The sequence below is a fragment of the Ranitomeya imitator genome, chromosome 4, assembly GCF_032444005.1.
Source record: "Ranitomeya imitator isolate aRanImi1 chromosome 4, aRanImi1.pri, whole genome shotgun sequence".
NCBI lineage: Eukaryota > Metazoa > Chordata > Amphibia > Anura > Dendrobatidae > Ranitomeya > Ranitomeya imitator.
The window spans coordinates 152,142,999-152,162,645 of NC_091285.1; the positions used below are offsets into that span (position 1 = coordinate 152,142,999).

The 19,647-nt window shown below is 43.4% G+C and overlaps 1 protein-coding gene across 2 annotated transcripts in view; it reads left to right on the forward strand.

The window, feature by feature from the left end:
* Window positions 1-19,647, forward strand: part of ARHGAP26 (Rho GTPase activating protein 26) — a 590,718-nt gene that overhangs the window by 64,528 nt on the left and 506,543 nt on the right. The window lies entirely within an intron of this gene.

Consider the following 19,647-nt stretch of genomic DNA (forward strand, 5'->3'; position numbering starts at 1 on the left):
ATGCAACATGGCGTCCCATCTCAATTCCTGTCAATTTTGCATTGAAAAGTCAAACGGCGCTCCTTCCCTTCCGAGCTCTCCCATGCGCCCAAACAGTGGTTTACTGCCACATATGGAGTATCAGCGTACTCAGGACAAATTGGACAACAACTTTTTGGGTCCAATTTCTCCTGTTACCCTTGGTAAAATAAAACAAATTGGAGCTGAAGTAAATTTTTTGTGTAAAAAAGTTAAATGTTCATTTTTATTTAAACATTCCAAAAATTCCTATTAAACACCTGAAGGGTTAATAAACTTCTTGAATGTGGTTTTGAGCACCTTGAGGGGTGCAGTTTTTAGAATGGTGTCACACTTGGGCATTTTCTATCATATAGACCCCTCAAAATGACTTCAAATGAGACGTGGTCCCTAAAAAAAAAATGGTGTTGTAAAAATGAGAAATTGCTGGTCAACTTTTAACCCTTATAACTCCCTAACAAAAAAAAAAATTGGTTCCAAAATTATGCTGATGTAAAGGAGACATGTGGGAAATGTTACTTATTAAGTATTTTGTGTGACATATCTCTGTGATTTAATTGCATAAAAATTCAAAGTTTGAAAATTGTGAAAATCTTCAAAATTTTCGCCAAATTTCCGTTTTTTTCACAAATAAACGCAGGTACTATCAAAGAAATTTTACCACTATCATGAAGTACAATATGTCACGAGAAAACAATGTCAGAATCACCAGGATCCGTTGAAGCGTTTCGGAGTTATAACCTCATAAAGGGACAGTGGTCAGAATTGTAAAAATTGGCCTGGTCATTGACGTGCAAACCACCCTTGGGGGTAAAGGGGTTAATTGAGACATCAGTAGGTTGTGTTTTTGAATATCCATATTGAATCAGGGGCCCCATATAATGCTCCATACAGTTCATGATGGGCCCCATAAGATGCTCCATATTAAAATATGCCCCATATAATGCTGCACAAAGGTTAATAATGGCCCCATAAGTGCTCCATAAAAAACATTTGCCCCATACAATGCTGCATAAAGGTCAATGGCCCCATAAGATGATCCACACATTATGCCCCATAAGATGCTCCACGCATTATGCCCCATAAGATGCTCCACACATTGTGGCCCCGTATGATGCTCCATACATTGTGGCCCCGTATGATGCTCCATACATTGTGGCCCCGTATGATGCTCCATACATTGTGGCCCCCGTATGATGCTCCATACATTGCGGCCCCGTATGATGCTCCATAAATTGTGGCCCCATAAGGTGCTCCATACATTGTGGCCCCATACGATGCTCCATACATTGTGGCCCTATAAGATGCTCCACACATTTGCCCCATTTGCTGTTGCTGCGATTTAAAATAAAAAAAATCACATACTCGCCTCTCTTCGCTCAGGCCCCCGGCACTTGCGATAGTCACGTTCCTCGTTCCACCGCTGCGCGCTGCTCTGTCTTCCATCCTCGGCACTGACTGTTCAGGCAGAGGGCGGCGCGCACACTAATTGCGTCATTGCGCCCTCTGACCTGAACAGTAGGTGCAGAGGATGGAAGACAGAGCGGCGCGTGGAACGAGGAAGGTGACTATCGCACAATGCTCACCTACCCCGATATACTCAACTGCTCCTGGCGTGGTCCCTGGCAGCGTCTCACTGTCAGATGGTCTCCGGGAGCCGGTGGCATCTTCCTGTGTTCATCGGTCACGTACATGCAGGGACAGCGCCAGGAGCAGATGAGTATGTCACCGCGCCGCTCCCTCTTCACCACCGACCCCCCCCCCCCCTCCTGCTGACAATGACTCGAGTATAAGCCGAGAGGGTCACTTTCAGCCCCAAAAAGTGGGCTGAAAATCTCGCCTTATACTCGAGTATATACGGTATATTTTTTTAATATAGCGGCGTCCTCTCAGCGCCAGCTTCTCCTGTATGAGCGGTCACGTGGTGCCGCCGATTACAGTCATGAATAGGTGGCTCCACCTCCCATAGGGGTGGAGCCGCCTATTCATGACTGTAATGGGCGGCACCACGTGACCGCTCATACAGGAGAAGGTGTGGCGCAGAGAGGACGCTTCGAGGGAGCCGGGTGAGTATTTTAGTAACAGCACAGGGGGTGGGAGGGGGGTGGGGACAGAGATCTTTATTTTAAACACGAAAAAAAAAAAAAAAGATTTTTCATATCTTCTCTCTAGCGAACGCTGCTGGAGAGAAGATATGAATGGCGACTTCAGCACCAGATGCAGGGGACAGCGCTTACTTGTAGTGCTGTCTCCTGCACGGTCCGTGTGGTACCCAGTTGGCACACGGGCGGCACACGGCTGCCGCACGTGTGCCACACTGATGTTCACGGTAAGCACACGGACACATGGACATGGATAATTCCGGTACCGATTTTTCCGGTACCGGAATTATCTGGATGTGTGAGACTGGCCTAAGATAAGTCGTAGCTTGGTGATCTTTACTCTGAGTGACATGTCTGGTTTGATTTTTTTTTTTTTTCTTTTTTCAAAATTGATTTATTTCTTTTCATGCCAATCCATGGTATTGATAACCTCCTTCTCCAGCACCACATTTGGAAGGTGTTGGTTCTTCTATCTTGTTTCTTTATCATCCAGATTTCGCATCCATAGGTTACCACAGAAAAGACCAAAGTATGTACAAGCTGTGTCTTCATCACTAGTGAAATGTTCTTCAATTTGTAAGCCTTGTCCAGTGACTTCATTGTTGATTTGCTCTTTGATATTCTCCCATTGGCTTCCGCTGTTGCTGCTGCATCTTGAGTGATCATTGATCCTAGAAGGTTGAAGTCCTTTACAACTTCCAGTTTGTCGCCGTCCAACTCAAATATGTCCAGGTCATACCTGACGGGTCAATATGTTTTCTTTGTGTTGAGTAGTGGTCCCATTTTTGAGCTTTCCATTTGACAGTCCGTAATAAGTCCTTCATTCCATCTACCCTTGTTGCTATCAATTTTGTATCGTCTGCGTATTTAAGATGGTTGAGGCTTCGTCCAGCAATTTTGATACCTTCTTTTTCGGTAAGTCCCGCCTTCCTGAAGATAGCTTCTGCATATAAGTTGGAAGAGAAATGGTGACCGGATGTAGCCTTGTCTGACGCTTCACCGTGTTCAATTCGGACTGTTGCTAGCTGTAAGGAACTTTCCGTTTTTCTTTTTTAATAAATTTGCAAAAATTTCTACATTTCAGGTTTTTTTTTTTTTTTGTCACGATGGGGTGCAGAGTGAACATTAAAGAGAGAAAACTGAACTTTTTTGAATTTACTAAATGGCTGCAGTGAAACAGAAAGAAATATTTAAAGGGGCCTGAATGCTTTCCGTACCCACTGTAGATTAGTGGCATCACTCCAGCGCTGCAATAAAAAATCAAAATGCAGGAGTGATTCTCTAAGGCTACTTTCACACTAGCGTCGGACTCGGCCCGTCGCAGTGCGTCGGGCTGAGGTTCCGACGCTAGCAGCAAAAGCGCCGCACAACGGGGGCAGCGGATGCATTTTTCCTACGCATCCGCTGCTCCATTGTAAGGTGCGGGGAGGTGGGGGCGGAGTTCCAGCCGCGCATGCGCGGTCGGAAAAGCGGTCCGTTGGCAGCAAAAAACGTTTCATGTAACGTTTTTTGCTCCCGGTGGTCCGCCACAACATGGCGCAACCGTCGCATGACGGTTGATACGTGTGTCAATGCGTCGCAATGCGTCGCTAATGTTAATCTATGGGGCAAAAACGCATCCTGCAAACAACTTTGCAGGATGTGTTTTTTCCCCTAAACGACGCATTGCGACGTATTGAAAATAACGCTAGTGTGAAAGTAGCCTAAGCCGCAGAATATTTTTGTTTGTGTAATAGTCTTTTCTTCCATGCTTTTAATCCTTGTGTGACAGTTGTGATCAGTGTAAATGTTTTTGCCAGTCTTGGAAGGAGATCATCATTAATTCATGTTTTCAGTCCTTTTTATTATATTCCTTTCTTTATTTTTGGATTACAGTCTTAAGCTTGGGCTTTAGTGCAGACCAGTATTGTTTGGGATAATCTCAGTCACATAATTGCTTAAACTGCCCTGTAAATGTTCACTGCGTTTACACAATACTTAATGTGCCAATCCAAATAACTAGTAGTAGTTTGTTCTCACCATCTGCTTTTAAGTATTTGTATCTTTCATGTAAGAACTACAGGTCCTTCTCAAAAAATTAGCATATAGTGTTAAATTTCATTATTTACCATAATGTAATGATTACAATTAAACTTTCATATATTATAGATTCATTATCCACCAACTGAAATTTGTCAGGTCTTTTATTGTTTTAATACTGATGATGTTGGCATACAACTCCTGATAACCCAAAAAACCTGTCTCAATAAATTAGCATATCAAGAAAAAGTTCTCTAAACGACCTATTACCCTAATCTTCTGAATCAACTAATTAACTCTAAACACATGCAAAAGATACCTGAGGCTTTTATAAACTCCCTGCCTGGTTCATTACTCAAAACCCCCATCATGGGTAAGACTAGCGACCTGACAGATGTCAAGAAGGCCATCATTGACACCCTCAAGCAAGAGGGTAAGACCCAGAAAGAAATTTCTCAACAAATAGGCTGTTCCCAGAGTGCTGTATCAAGGCACCTCAATGGTAAGTCTGTTGGAAGGAAACAATGTGGCAGAAAACGCTGTACAACGAGAAGAGGAGACCGGACCCTGAGGAAGATTGTGGAGAAGGACCGATTCCAGACCTTGGGGAACCTGAGGAAGCAGTGGACTGAGTCTGGTGTGGAAACATCCAGAGCCACCGTGCACAGGCGTGTGCAGGAAATGGGCTACAGGTGCCGCATTCCCCAGGTAAAGCCACTTTTGAACCATAAACAGCGGCAGAGGCGCCTGACCTGGGCTACAGAGAAGCAGCACTGGACTGTTGCTAAGTGGTCCCAAGTACTTTTTTCTGATGAAAGCAAATTTTGCATGTCATTCGGAAATCAAGGTGCCAGAGTCTGGAGGAAGACTGGGGAGAAGGAAATGCCAAAATGCCTGAAGTCCAGTGTCAAGTACCCACAGTCAGTGATGGTGTGGGGTGCCATGTCAGCTGCTGGTGTTGGTCCACTGTGTTTCATCAAGGGCAGGGTCAATGCAGCTAGCTATCAGGAGATTTTGGAGCACTTCATGCTTCCATCGGCTGAAATGCTTTATGGAGATGAAGATTTCATTTTTCAGCACGACCTGGCACCTGCTCACAGTGCCAAAACCACTGGTAAATGGTTTACTGACCATGGTATTACTGTGCTCAATTGGCCTGCCAACTCTCCTGACCTGAACCCCATAGAGAATCTGTGGGATATTGTGAAGAGAAAGTTGAGAGACGCAAGACCCAACACTCTGGATGAGCTTAAGGCCGCTATTGAAGCATCCTGGGCCTCCATAACATCTCAGCAGTGTCACAGGCTGATTGCCTCCATGCCACGCCGCATTGAAGCAGTCATTTCTGCCAAAGGATTCCCGACCAAGTATTGAGTGCATAACTGAACATTATTATTTGTTGGTTTTTTTGTTTGATATTAAAAAACACTTTTATTTGATTGGATGGGTGAAATATGCTAATTTATTGAGACAGGTTTTTTGGGTTATCAGGAGTTGTATGCCAAAATCATCAGTATTAAAACAATAAAAGACCTGACAAATTTCAGTTGGTGGATAATGAATCTATAATATATGAAAGTTTAATTGTAATCATTACATTATGGTAAATAATGAAATTTAACACTATATGCTAATTTTTTGAGAAGGACCTGTATGTTGAGCAGCATAGTACCTAATGTATCGGGAAAAGCGTGCTAGTGGAAAAAAGAGAATCCTTCTTAGTCTGCAGTGGTGAACACAGAAGAGGATCCCTGTGTAATATCAGTATACGGGGCCCCTTGCAGTTCAATAGTTGATCATACTACTCAATTCCACCTGCTTTGGTGGTGTAGGTGGGCCCCCTTACTGTACCCCTTGGACCCCTACGCGGCTACCTTGGTTGCATCAGTGGTATTTCCACACCTTGTAGTCTTCCTTCGCAGTTTCTGTACCAATATCATGCCAAGTGAAATTTCATAGCAGTCAACGAGCAAACTAATATGGCCTACATAACTCTTATCCGATATATATCTCTTACTGTGGACATTGCACAATTTTCACTTTAGATTGTGTTCTTTAGAATACAGCTTATCTGCATGGGTTATTGTAGGAAGCATAACCAGAAACCACCTTCAAACAGATGTGGCCAATATTAGGTGCCAGCATAGTATTCTTTAAAGGGATCATGTCATGTAAAAAAAAAAAAAAAAAAAAAAAAAAAAAAAGCAAGCTTTAACCTGCTGAGCTGGCTGTCAGTCAGTGCACACTATGCATTGAGTGGGGACTGAAGCCATGCTGGCCGCACCCCTATGACGCCGGAGGAATGAAGTTTGTTTCCTCCCGGCAGCGGGGGGATCTCTGTGTTGACGCCAGGCAGCTTTAGAACGCTATCAACTTGGCAGATGAACCCCTGCAAGTTAATTTTTTTTTTTTTTGCATGACCCATTACCTTTAAGGAAAGTCTGGACACAGACTGGTGAAATCAGAGCATTTAGGCACCTATATTATGGTTATGGATCCCGGCTATAAGGGCTATTCCCACATTTATAGTTAAATGTTATCAAATAGTGCTTGTAAAAACAATCATCTTTGCCATTTACTGCGTATTAAGAATTTGTAGCTGATCTTGGAGACATGAACACTATGTACAACTTGTTGCCTAGTAGACAGACCACAGCAGCGGTGGATCTTTTCTTGTTAATCCTGGCCAGTGTTGGTGCAATGCTCCAGGCCAGCTTCAAAATGGTGCTTACGTGCTGAATAGAAAAGTGCTTGTAAGCTCTGCACTTGTTCTTCTTTCATGCAGCAGTGGCCAGTCTCCACTGCAACGCAAAATGTGTTAACATCTAAGAGCGCCTTGAAATGTTAATAAGCAGTAAATTGCAGATTTAATTGCACTATCCAACAATATGAAGATGGGAGTAACCCTTTCATACCTGTAAACCTGCACGCACTTACCGTAATCTCAGATTTGAAAATCGCAGCCATCAGCATCTTGTCAGCCCAACTTTGTGCTTTGATGTGAATAGATCCAAGGAGCATGGACACATGTACTCTGAAATCAGATGTCAGGCAAATCTCAATTTTTGACATGATCTTCACAAAACTGTGTCATTGTCTCTACGGTTTTCAGCAATTTATCAAGTAGCCTGTGACATGACCAGGGTATTCTGCCGCTAGCTCCTTATTTACATCCATTGAATATTCTTTAGCGTTTGACAAGTTCATGTACTAATCATGACTCTCCTTATACTACAAATATAAAAAGTATTAAATGATTAATATTTTTAAAGGCAGTGTTAAAACATTGCGACTGAAAATTGTTCTGCTTTGGCGATTGCCGTGGTTTACAACTAAGAGCATTTACGTTTTTAATAGTCTGGATTGTGCTTTAAAGACTTACTGTTGTTTTTAATTCTTATTTCATAAATTAATGGAACACATGAAAATAAGCCGAGCTATCTACTTCTTGCTCTGCCAGAATTGATCAGTTTTTATCAAAATTCACAATTCTGAGGTAAAATGTGTAATCAGTGAAGACCCACTGTCCCCTGACTGAGAGGAGATGGCGGCTGCCGATGGAAGGAGGGAGGAGCTAGAGGCAGAGCTCCTCCTCTCCCACTACTTAGCAAGGAGATGGCGCCTGCTGCTGATCAGATTCTATGTAGATGGGAGGGGGAGGTGCTCTGCCTGTAGCTCCTCCCTCCTCAGTTTACATAGACTGGTAGCAGCGGTCATCTATCTTGGTAATGTAACAATCTATCTTCACAGAATGCAGATTTTACCACAGAATTGTGAATTTTCAGAATGAATGATCCATCCTGGAGGAGAAAGAAGCAGTTTTGTCTGACAAGGTAAATTACAATGTTACTTGTTTTCATGTGTACTATTGATTTATGAAATAAAAACGGTTACACTTTAACCACTTAACGACCCTTGACGTATCCATACGTCCAAGTTGCCAGGTACTTACCGACCTTGGATGTATGGACGCGTCATGGCGATTTTGTGCTCACAGAGGCTGTGTGCACATGATCGCCGGGTGTTTTAACCCCATAAATACTGCAGCATTTAGCAGACATACAGAGGGAGGGAGCACCCTCTGCATTCTGGTGCACCCGCAATGTTATCGCGGTGACCCGATTGTTGCCATGGTGACTGTCGTCATCGTGACATCCTGGTCACCATGCACAAGCAAGTTAGTTAGATGATGCGCAGTTCTTTGCAATGCGTTAGAACTGCGATCAGACTGCAGAAAGGGAAAGTCCCATAGAGGTACTGATTAAAAAAAACAATTAATAAATAAATTTTCCTTTTTTTTTTTTTTTTTTTTTAAATTGCATTAAAAAACAGTACTCATATTTGGTATCACCATGTCTGCAACGAATCAAGCTATAAAACTGTCCCATCAGTGAAACACCGTAAAAAAAGGCAAAAAGGATGCTCTATTATCATACCACCAAATAAAACTCAAAAAAGACAAATGTAAATAAAAATGGTATAGCTGAAAATTTAATCTTGTCCCGCAATAAACAAGCCACAGCACATAAGTTTTAACTCTCAGAATAAAGCAATAGAAAAATATATTTTTTCTCTGTAAAATTAATTTTGTGTGTAAAAGCACTAAAACACACAGACAAAACTATATTAATGGAGTATCGCTGTAATCATACTGACCCGAAAAATAAAACTGCATTACCAATTTTACCACACATGGAATTGCATAAAAATAACAAAAACAAAAATCCTGAATTTCTGGGGTTTGTTCATTCTGCCTCTCAAAAATTGGAATAAAAAGTGATCAAAAAATGTCATGTGTCCGAAAATGGTACCAATACAAACATAAACTCGTCCTTCAAAAACAAGCCATCACATGACTTGTCTGCAGAAATATGGAAAAATTCTAACTCTTAAAATATGGAGATGCAAAAACTTGTTTTTGAAAAAAACAAAAAACCTTTTATAGTGTGACAGCAGAGAAACCTAAAAAAAACCCTGCTATTAATGTGGTATCGCCCAACGAATATAGTAGTGTAATCACTTATACCACACAAGGAACAGAGTAAAAAAAAATAAAACAATTCTTAACCTGCTTTTGATTTGTTCATTCTGCCTCCTAGAGATCGCAGTAAGGCTCAGCGCAGATTTATCCTGTGCTCTACACTGAGTTTCCATGTAATTTACTGGTTTCCATGTAATTCTCTGAAATACATGATTCAGACGGAACCCCTGGCGGAAGATTCCTCATAATGAGGCAGATTAATGGACTGTGGACGCTGTCTGGCCTATTATTCGGTGGTGTCCGTCTTTTTAGACATGTGTTATGACCTGGTGGTCAGGACAATAATGGACCTGGTGGTTAAGAGCACACGGAATGACCTGATAGTTACTGATAATATAGGACGAGCTCTGGGACGTGGGAACTCTGCTGACCGCAATCCCTAATCCTATAACGCACACTAGAAATAGCCGTGGATTGCTCCTAACGCTCCCTATGCAACTCGGCACAGCCTAAGGAACTAGCTAGCCCTGAAGATAGAAAAATAAAGCCTACCTTGCCTCAGAGAAATATCCCAAAGGAAAAGGCAGCCCCCCACATATAATGACTTTGAGTAAAGATGAAAATACAAACACAGAGATGAAATAGATTTAGCAAAGTGAGGCCCGACTTACTGAACAGACTGAGGATAGGAAAGGTAGCTTTGCGGTCAGCACAAAAACCTACAAAAAGACCACGCAGAGGGCGCAAAAAGACCCTCCGCACCGACTCACGGTGCGGAGGCGCTCCCTCTGCGTCCCAGAGCTTCCAGCAAGCAAGACAACAAACAAAATAGCAAGCTGGACAGAAAAATGGCAAACCAGAGAAATACAAGCAGGCACTTAGCTTCTGCTGGGAAGACAGGTCACAAGAACGATCCAGGAGTGAACAAGACCAATACTGTAACATTGACAGGTGGCATGGAGCAAAGATCTAAGTGGAGTTAAATAGAGCAGCCAGCTAACGAATTAACCTCGTCACCTGTGGAAGGAAACTCAGAAACACGCACAGCCACCAGAGGAAGTCCATGGATAGAACCAGCTGAAGTACCATTCATGACCACAGGAGGGAGCCCGACAACAGAATTCACAACAGTACCTCCCCCTTGAGGAGGGGTCACCGAACCCTCACCAGAGCCCCCAGGCCGACCAGGATGAGCCAAATGAAAGGCACGAACCAGATCGGCAGCGTGAACATCAGAGGCAAAAACCCAGGAATTATCTTCCTGACCATAACCCTTCCACTTGACCAGGTACTGGAGTTTCCGTCTCGAAATACGAGAATCCAAAATCTTCTCCACCACATACTCCAACTCCCCCTCAACCAACACCGGGGCAGGAGGATCAACGGATGGAACCACAGGCGCCACGTATCTCCGCAATAAGGACCTATGGAACACATTATGGATGGCAAAAGAAGCAGGAAGGGCCAAACAAAATGACACAGGATTGATAACCTCAGAAATCTTATACGGACCAATGAAACGAGGCTTAAACTTAGGAGAGGAAACCTTCATAGGAACATAACGAGACGACAACCAAACCAAATCCCCAACACGAAGTCGGGGACCCACACAGCGCCGGCGGTTAGCGAAACCTTGAGCCTTCTCCTGGGACAATGTCAAATTGTCCACCACATGAGTCCAAATCTGCTGCAACGTATCCACCACAGTATCTACACCAGGACAGTCCGAAGACTCAACCTGCCCTGAAGAGAAACGCGGATGGAAACCAGAATTGCAGAAAAACGGCGAAACCAAAGTAGCCGAGCTGGCCCGATTATTAAGGACGAACTCAGCCAACGGCAAAAAGGACACCCAATCATCCTGATCAGCAGAAACAAAGCATCTCAGATATGTTTCCAAAGTCTGATTAGTTCGTTCGGTTTGGCCATTTGTCTGAGGATGGAAAGCCGAGGAAAAAGACAAATCAATGCCCATCCTAGCACAAAAAGATCGCCAAAACCTTGATACAAACTGGGAACCTCTGTCAGAAACGATGTTCTCCGGGATACCATGTAAACGAACCACATGCTGGAAAAATAATGGCACCAAATCAGAGGAGGAAGGCAATTTAGACAAAGGTACCAAATGGTCCATCTTAGAAAAGCGATCACAAACCACCCAAATGACCGACATCTTTTGAGAGACGGGGAGATCCGAAATAAAATCCATAGAAATATGCGTCCAGGGCCTCTTCGGGACCGGCAAGGGCAAAAGCAACCCACTGGCACGAGAACAGCAGGGCATAGCCCGAGCAAAAGTCCCACAGGACTGCACAAAAGAACGCACATCCCGTGACCAAGAAGGCCACCAGAAGGATCTAGCCACCAAATCTCTGGTACCAAAGATTCCAGGATGCCCAGCCAACACTGAACAATGAATCTCAGAGATAACTCTACTAGTCCATCTATCAGGGACAAACAGTTTCTCCGCTGGGCAATGGTCAGGTCTATCAGCCTGAAATTGTTGCAGCACCCGCCGCAAATCAGGGGAGATGGCAGACAAAATTACCCCCTCTTTGAGAATACCCGCCGGCTCAGGAACACCCGCAGAGTCAGGCACAAAACTCCTTGACAGGGCATCAGCCTTCACATTCTTAGAGCCCGGAAGGTACGAAACCACAAAATCAAAACGGGAGAAAAATAACGACCATCGAGCCTGTCTCGGATTCAATCGTTTGGCAGACTCAAGATAAGTCAAATTCTTGTGATCTGTCAAGCCCACCACGCGATGCTTGGCTCCTTCAAGCCAATGATGCCACTCCTCGAATGCCCACTTCATGGCCAACAACTCTCGATTACCAACATCATAATTGCGCTCAGCAGGCGAAAACTTTCTAGAAAAGAAAGCACATGGCTTCATCACCGAGCCATCAGAACTTCTTTGCGACAAAACAGCCCCAGCTCCAATCTCAGAAGCATCAACCTCAACCTGAAACGGGAGCGAAACATCTGGCTGGCACAACACAGGGGCAGAAGAAAAACGACGCTTCAACTCCTGAAAAGCCTCTACAGCTGCAGAAGACCAATTGACCACATCAGCACCCTTCTTGGTCGAATCGGTCAACGGTTTAGCAACACTAGAAAAATTAGCGATGAAGCGCCGATAAAAATTAGCAAAGCCCAGGAACTTTTGCAGGCTCTTCACAGATGTCGGCTGAGTCCAATCGTAAATGGCCTGGACTTTAACAGGGTCCATCTCGATAGTAGAAGGGGAAAAATGAACCCCCAAAAATGAAACCTTCTGAACTCCAAAGAGACACTTTGACTCCTTCACAAACAAGGAATTCGCACGAAGGACCTGGAACACCATTCTGACCTGCTTCACATGAGACTCCCAATCATCCGAAAAGACCAAAATATCATCCAAATACACAATCGGGAATTTATCCAGGTACTCCCGGAAGATGTCATGCATAAAGGACTGAAATACTGATGGAGCATTGGAAAGCCCGAATGGCATAACCAGGTACTCAAAATGGCCCTCGGGCGTATTAAATGCTGTTTTCCATTCATCGCCTTGTTTAATACGCACAAGATTATACGCACCACGAAGATCTATCTTGGTGAACCAACTAGCCCCTTTAATACGAGCAAACAAATCAGACAGCAACGGCAAAGGGTACTGAAATTTGACTGTAATTTTATGGAGAAGGCGGTAATCAATACAAGGTCTCAAAGAACCATCCTTCTTGGCCACAAAAAAGAACCCTGCTCCTAACTGTGATGATGACGGGCGAATATGGCCTTTCTCCAAGGATTCTTTTATAGAATTCCGCATAGCGGCGTGTTCTGGCACAGATAAATTGAACAATCGGCCCTTAGGAAGCTTACTACCAGGAATCAAATTAATTGCACAATCGCAATCCCTATGAGGAAGTAGGGCACTGGCTTTGGGCTCATCAAATACATCCCGATAATCCAACAAAAACTCTGGAACTTCAGAAGGAGTGGAAGACTAAATAGACAAAAATGGAACATCACCATGTACCCCCTGGCAGCCCCAGCTGGACACTGACATTGATTTCCAGTCCAATACTGGATTATGAACCTGTAGCCATGGCAACCCCAAAACGACCACATCATGCAGATTATGCAACACCAGAAAGCGGATATCCTCCTGATGTGCAGGAGCCATGCACATGGTCAATTGGGTCCAGTACTGAGGCTTATTCTTGGCCAAAGGCGTAGCATCAATTCCTCTCAATGGAATAGGATACTGCAAGGGCTCCAAGAAAAAACCACAGCGCCTGGCAAACTCCAAGTCCATCAAATTCAGGGCAGCGCCTGAATCCACAAATGCCATAACAGAATAGGATGACAAAGAGCAAATCAGAGTAACAGACAAGAGAAATTTAGACTGTACCGTACCAATGGTGGCAGACCTAGCGAACCGCTTAGTGCGCTTAGGGCAATCGGAGATAGCATGAGTGGAATCACCACAGTAAAAACATAGCCCATTCCGACGTCTGTGTTCTTGCCGTTCAGCTCTGGTCAAAGTCCTATCACATTGCATAGGCTCAGGCCCATGCTCAGATAGTACCGCCAAATGGTGCACAGCTTTACGCTCACGCAAGCGTCGATCGATCTGAATGGCCAAAGACATAGACTCATTCAGACCAGCAGGCATAGGAAATCTCACCATGACATCCTTCAGGGCTTCAGAGAGACCCTTTCTGAAGATTGCTGCCAGGGCACATTCATTCCACTGAGTGAGCACAGACCACTTTCTAAACTTCTGACAATGTATCTCCGCTTCATCCTGACCCTGACACAGAGCCAGCAAGATTTTCTCTGCCTGATCCACTGATTTAGGTTCGTCATAAAGCAATCAAAGCGCCAGGAAAAACGCATCAACATCACGCAATGCCGGATCTCCTGGCGCAAGGGAAAATGCCCAGTCTTGAGGGTCACCACGTAACAAAGAAATAATGATCTTTACTTGTTGAACAGAGTCACCTGAGGAGCGAGGTTTCAAGGCAAGATACAATTTACAATTATTTTTGAAATTCAAGAACTTGGATCTATCACCAAAAAACAAATCAGGAATTGGAATCCTAGGCTCTGACATCGGATTCTGAACCACAAAATCTTGAATGTTTTGTACACTTATAGTGAGATTATCCATCAAAGAGGACAGACTTTGAATGTCCATGTCTACACCTGTGTTCTGAACCACCCAGATGTAAAGGGGAAAAGAGAGACAAAACACACTGCAAAGAAAAAAAAATGGTCTCAGAACTTCTCTTATCCCTCTATTGAGATGCATTAGTACTTTGGGCCGCCTGTACTGTTATGACCTGGTGGTCAGGACAATAATGGACCTGGTGGTTAAGAGCACACGGAATGACCTGATAGTTACTAATAATATAGGACGAGCTCTGGGACGTGGGAACTCTGCTGACCGCAATCCCTAATCCTATCACGCACACTGGAAATAGCCGTGGATTGCTCCTAACGCTCCCTATGCAACTCGGCACAGCCTAAGGAACTAGCTAGCCCTGAAGATAGAAAAATAAAGCCTACCTTGCCTCAGAGAAATTCCCCAAAGGAAAAGGCAGCCCCCCACATATAATGACTTTGAGTAAAGATGAAAATACAAACACAGAGATGAAATAGATTTAGCAAAGTGAGGCCCGACTTACTGAACAGACTGAGGATAGGAAAGATTGCTTTGCGGTCAGCACAAAAACCTACAAAAAGACCACGCAGAGGGCGCAAAAAGACCCTCCGCACCGACTCACGGTGTGGAGGCGCTCCCTCTGCGTCCCAGAGCTTCCAGCAAGCAAGACCACAAACAAAATAGCAAGCTGGACAGAAAAATAGCAAACCAGAGAAATACAAGCAGGCACTTAGCTTCTGCTGGGAAGACAGGTCACAAGAACGATCCAGGAGTGAACAAGACCAATACTGGAACATTGACAGGTGGCATGGAGCAAAGATCTAAGTGGAGTTAAATAGAGCAGCCAGCTAACGAATTAACCTCGTCACCTTTGGAAGGAAACTCAGAAACACCCACCAGAGGAAGTCCATGGACAGAACCAGCCGAAGTACCATTCATGACCACAGGAGGGAGCCCGACAACAGAATTCACAACAGACATGCATAAAAATGCAGCTTGTGCTGGGTTTCCACTGTTTAGACACATCAGAGCTCTCCAAACGCAACTGTAGTTTGGAGAGCCCTGAACTGTGACACCCCCAGACTATCCATCAAAGTTTGCATTCCAAATCATCACTTCTTCCTTTCTGAGCTGTGTTGTGCACCCATACAGCAGTTTTCTCCCACATATGGGGTATCTGTTTACTCAGTAGAAATTGCACAACAAATTGTATGATGTAAATTCTCCTGTTTCCCTTGTGAAAATGATACATTTGGGGCTAAAATACGTTTTTGTGGGAAAAATTAGATTTTTTTGTTTTATTTTCATGGCTCAAGGTTATAAACTTCTGTTAAGCACCTCGGGGTTCAAGGTGCTTAACACAGATCTAGATAAGTTCCCTGAGAGGTCTAGTTTTAAATTTTTGTCATCTGTGGGCGATTTCCACTGTTTAGGCACATCAGGGGCTCTTCAAGCGTGACATGGTGCCTGCTAGTTCAGCTAATTTTGCATTCAGAAAGTCACATGGTGCTACTTTTCATTCTTAGCCTTGCCGTCCTCCCAAACACCCACGTATGGGGTATCTGCATGCTCAAGAGAAATTGCACAACAAATTTTGAGGTACATTTTTTTCCGGTTACCCTTGTGGAAAAAAAAAAATGGGGTCTAAAGTAAAATTTTGGTGAGTGTTCATTTTTTTCTTTTTTCCTTTCCATTCCAAAAAGTTCTGTTAAACACCTGATGGGTTAATAAACTTCTTGAATGGGGTTTTGCTCACCTTGAGGAGTACAGTTTCTAGAATGGTGTCACTTTTGGATATCATCTGTCATATAGGCCCCCAAACTCACTTCAAATGTAATGTGGTCCCTAAACAAAAGCCTTCCAAAAAAAGTTTTGTAAATTTTGTTGGAAAAATGCTAAATCGCTGATCAACTTTTATCACTTACAAATTCCTAACAAAGAAAATAGTTTTCAAAATTGTGCTGATGTAAAGTAGACATGTGGGAAATGTTATTTATTACTATTTTGTGTGACATAACTCTTTGATTTAAGGGCATACAAATTTAAAAGTTTGAAAATTGCAAAATTGTAAAAATTTTCTCCAAATTTCCAGTTTTTTTCACAAATAAACAGAAATATCGAAGACATTTTTCCACCATCATGATGGACAATATATCATGCAAAAAAACCATTGTTCAAATCAGTGGGATCTGTTGAAGCGTTCTAGAGTCATTGGTCAGAATTTTAAAATTTGGCTAGGTCATGAAGGTGCAAATAGTTTTGGGGGGGTAAAGGGGTTGAGCTGCAATACTTGGCAAAGCACTCTCATCCGCATATAGGTCCTCTTTTTACCCGTAACATTTAAATAAATTAATGTGCTGTTGGATTGTGATGTATATTGTTTCCGTTTTAAAGGAAAATGTCTAAACCACATTGCAAACCTTCACAATTTACTGATAAACCGCTACCACCTTTGCCCGCTCCTTATATAGACACCCTAATTCTGACAACCTGGTACAAGGCACCTAGATTATTTGTAGCGGTCAACTGTTATCAGTCCATTTTATAAAATGGCTGCTGCACAGACATGAGGAGTTCTGTGAAGTCTATACCAGTGTTTCTCAATTTTCTCAGTTCTCAAGACCCACGAACAGGTCATGTTTTCAGGATTTCCTTAGTATTGCATAGGTGATGGAATTTGCTTGAGCAGGTGATGAAATTATCACCTGTGCAATACTAAGGATATCCTGAAAACAACCTGTTGGTGGGTCTTGAGGAATGGAGTTGAGAAACTTTGGTCTAGACTACGGCTCCATCTGTCCAGCACTGATAAGTCTTGTGTCCTTCGCAGAGGCAGGGAAGAAAATGACCACTTTGGACTTGAAGATAATGCGGGAACCAATCTCGGATACTGAAGAAATGGCAGCAGAATGGAGGTCATTAGGTATAGTGACCCTACATTACAAATGTATAGTCAATTGCAATGATGGTGGAGGGTTGCTTTCAGGCTACAGTCACACGATCAGTAGTTGGTCAGTAATTTACCTCAGTGTTTAAGCCAATCAGAGGAAAAGTATAATAAAACACGTCACCACTTTTTATCACCCACACCTGGTTTTGGATTACAAATACTGAGGTAAAAAAACTGAACAAATACGAATAGCGTGACCGTAGCCTAACAATGGCTTTCATGCCCTAGCAGTGCATGGGTTAACATCTTTGTAGAATTTTTTTCTTAAACCATAATAAAAGGCTTTGCTAGGTAATCTGTTTTTATTCCTCTCCACTTACTTCACAGCTAACAGCTGAGCATGAGTGGCAGCCAGCTACGCTTTCCAGGAAAGATCATGGCTATAGAAGGCTCAATGGGGCTGACTGAAATGGGCTTATTATAGGGAAAGGTCTTTTCCCTGCCACAGTGTTATTGTCATTTTATACACTTTTTATATATCTTTATACACAATTTACTGATATCTTCTGTTTATTTCTGTGCTCATGACATTACTTAACATTATAGAATTTTCACTCCTGGCTATAACATTCATGATTGCAATGGTTTTACACTAATATATAATGATAGCGTCCTCCTATGGCTTCAGAGAATCGAGCATCCTGCTCCATAGTTCCCAGCTTAGATTCTCATCCATCATGGAAAATGTGAGTTTTGATGTTCTCCAGACCTCAGGAAGACACTGTGCTGTTCCCTCATTTGTCTTAGTTTACATTCCTACCAGAAAGAACACATATGTGTTTGTGATTTTCAGTCCAAGCCCATGGATGCCTCCCTACTAATTGTACACACGGTCTTCTCTCTTATTGTGTGAGGGCTATCTGAGCTAGGTCAGCAGTGGGCCGGTGACTGTCCATCTTTGGCGCTCGCTGTGCCACTTCAGGAACTAGGTTTGAGATGTATGACAGATCTTAGTAGCTAATGATGACCATTTGGGGAGACGTAGATGTGATGTATGGATTCGAGTGAAGCTTCTTTTGTATGTGTGAAGAAGATGCACATGTTTTCTTCAGCACCATAGCTGTCTATCTTGGTCTCTGAATAAAACCGAAGTATTTTTAGCTTTTGGACAAATTACCCAGCTTGGATGAACAAAGCTGCAGGTGTCGTATGACTCAATCTTTCTTTCTGCTCAATAAACCGTAATCTAGTTTTCTCTTGCTGCTTGTTTTCTTAATCCAAAGATTTTAAGGAGAGGTCGTGCATTCTTTTCTTGCACCCATCCTTGTCCTGCTCAAACCATTGTTCTGATTTTTGTGAAATGGCTTTTTTTATTTTGCAATTAAAGGGAACCTGTCACCCCCCTCAGGCGTTTGTAACTAAAAGAGCCAATCTTGTGCAGCACTAATGCTGCATTCTGACAAGGTGGCTCTTTTAGTTATGCTCCCTGCACACGTTGAAATAAACACTTATAAAATGTGCCCCTTCATACCGTGAAACCGTCCCGGAGGCGGGACTTTCTTAATCATACGCAGCACAGCCATCACTCCGGGCCAGTGCGTGCCGGGCGCCACCGCCTCTTGCTGTATTATTGTCCCCGGCGCCTGCGCTGAAAGTATGAAGGGCAGCGCAACTGCGCATGCCCGAAAAAAAACTTAATGCACCGGGGACGATCATGAAGCTAAAGAAGGCGGAGCCCGGCACGCACAGGCCCAGAGTGACGGTTGTGCTGCGTCTGATTAGGAAAGAAAGTCCCGCCCCTGGATGGTTTCACGGTATGAGGGGGCACATTTTATAAACGTTTATTTCAGCGTGTGCAGGGAGCATAACTAAAAGAGCCACCTAGTCAGAATGCAGCATTAGGGCTGCACAAGGTGGCTCTTTTAGTACGCCTGAGGGGGGTGACTGGTTCCCTTTAAACTTTTGTTCAAAATTTATATTGCATTGGAAGAAGAGTAATAATTCAATAGTGTTCAGGGGAAGACATGGCATCTCTAATGTGTGCTTTATAAAGTAATATAAGGTATGAAAGATGTGTTTGAGTATTTATTTGGAAGCATTCATGACTAAATTGTTACCATTCCTCTTCAGTGTGTGTGCCTCCAATTGGCAATGCCAAACTTAGTTCTAAGTTAACACAAGTACAGATATTTCCACGTGACCACTGCAGTCAGTCAGTGGTACTGCAGTCAGTCACTGGTCTAGGTGGGCACTGGCAGACACAGCCAGAAGATGGCCTCTGTGCAAGAACAATGTATGAGCACTTTCTAGTTCAATAGCTTTTCATAGTGGACAATTCCACCTGGTATGGAGGTGGACGTAGGCCCCTTTACCTTTTGGGCCCCTGTGCAGTTGCACTAATGATATGAATGATAGCGAACACCCCCGCTCGTTATGAATTTGAAAAGCGGCAGTCTGCACAACCCCGATCCTCATCACA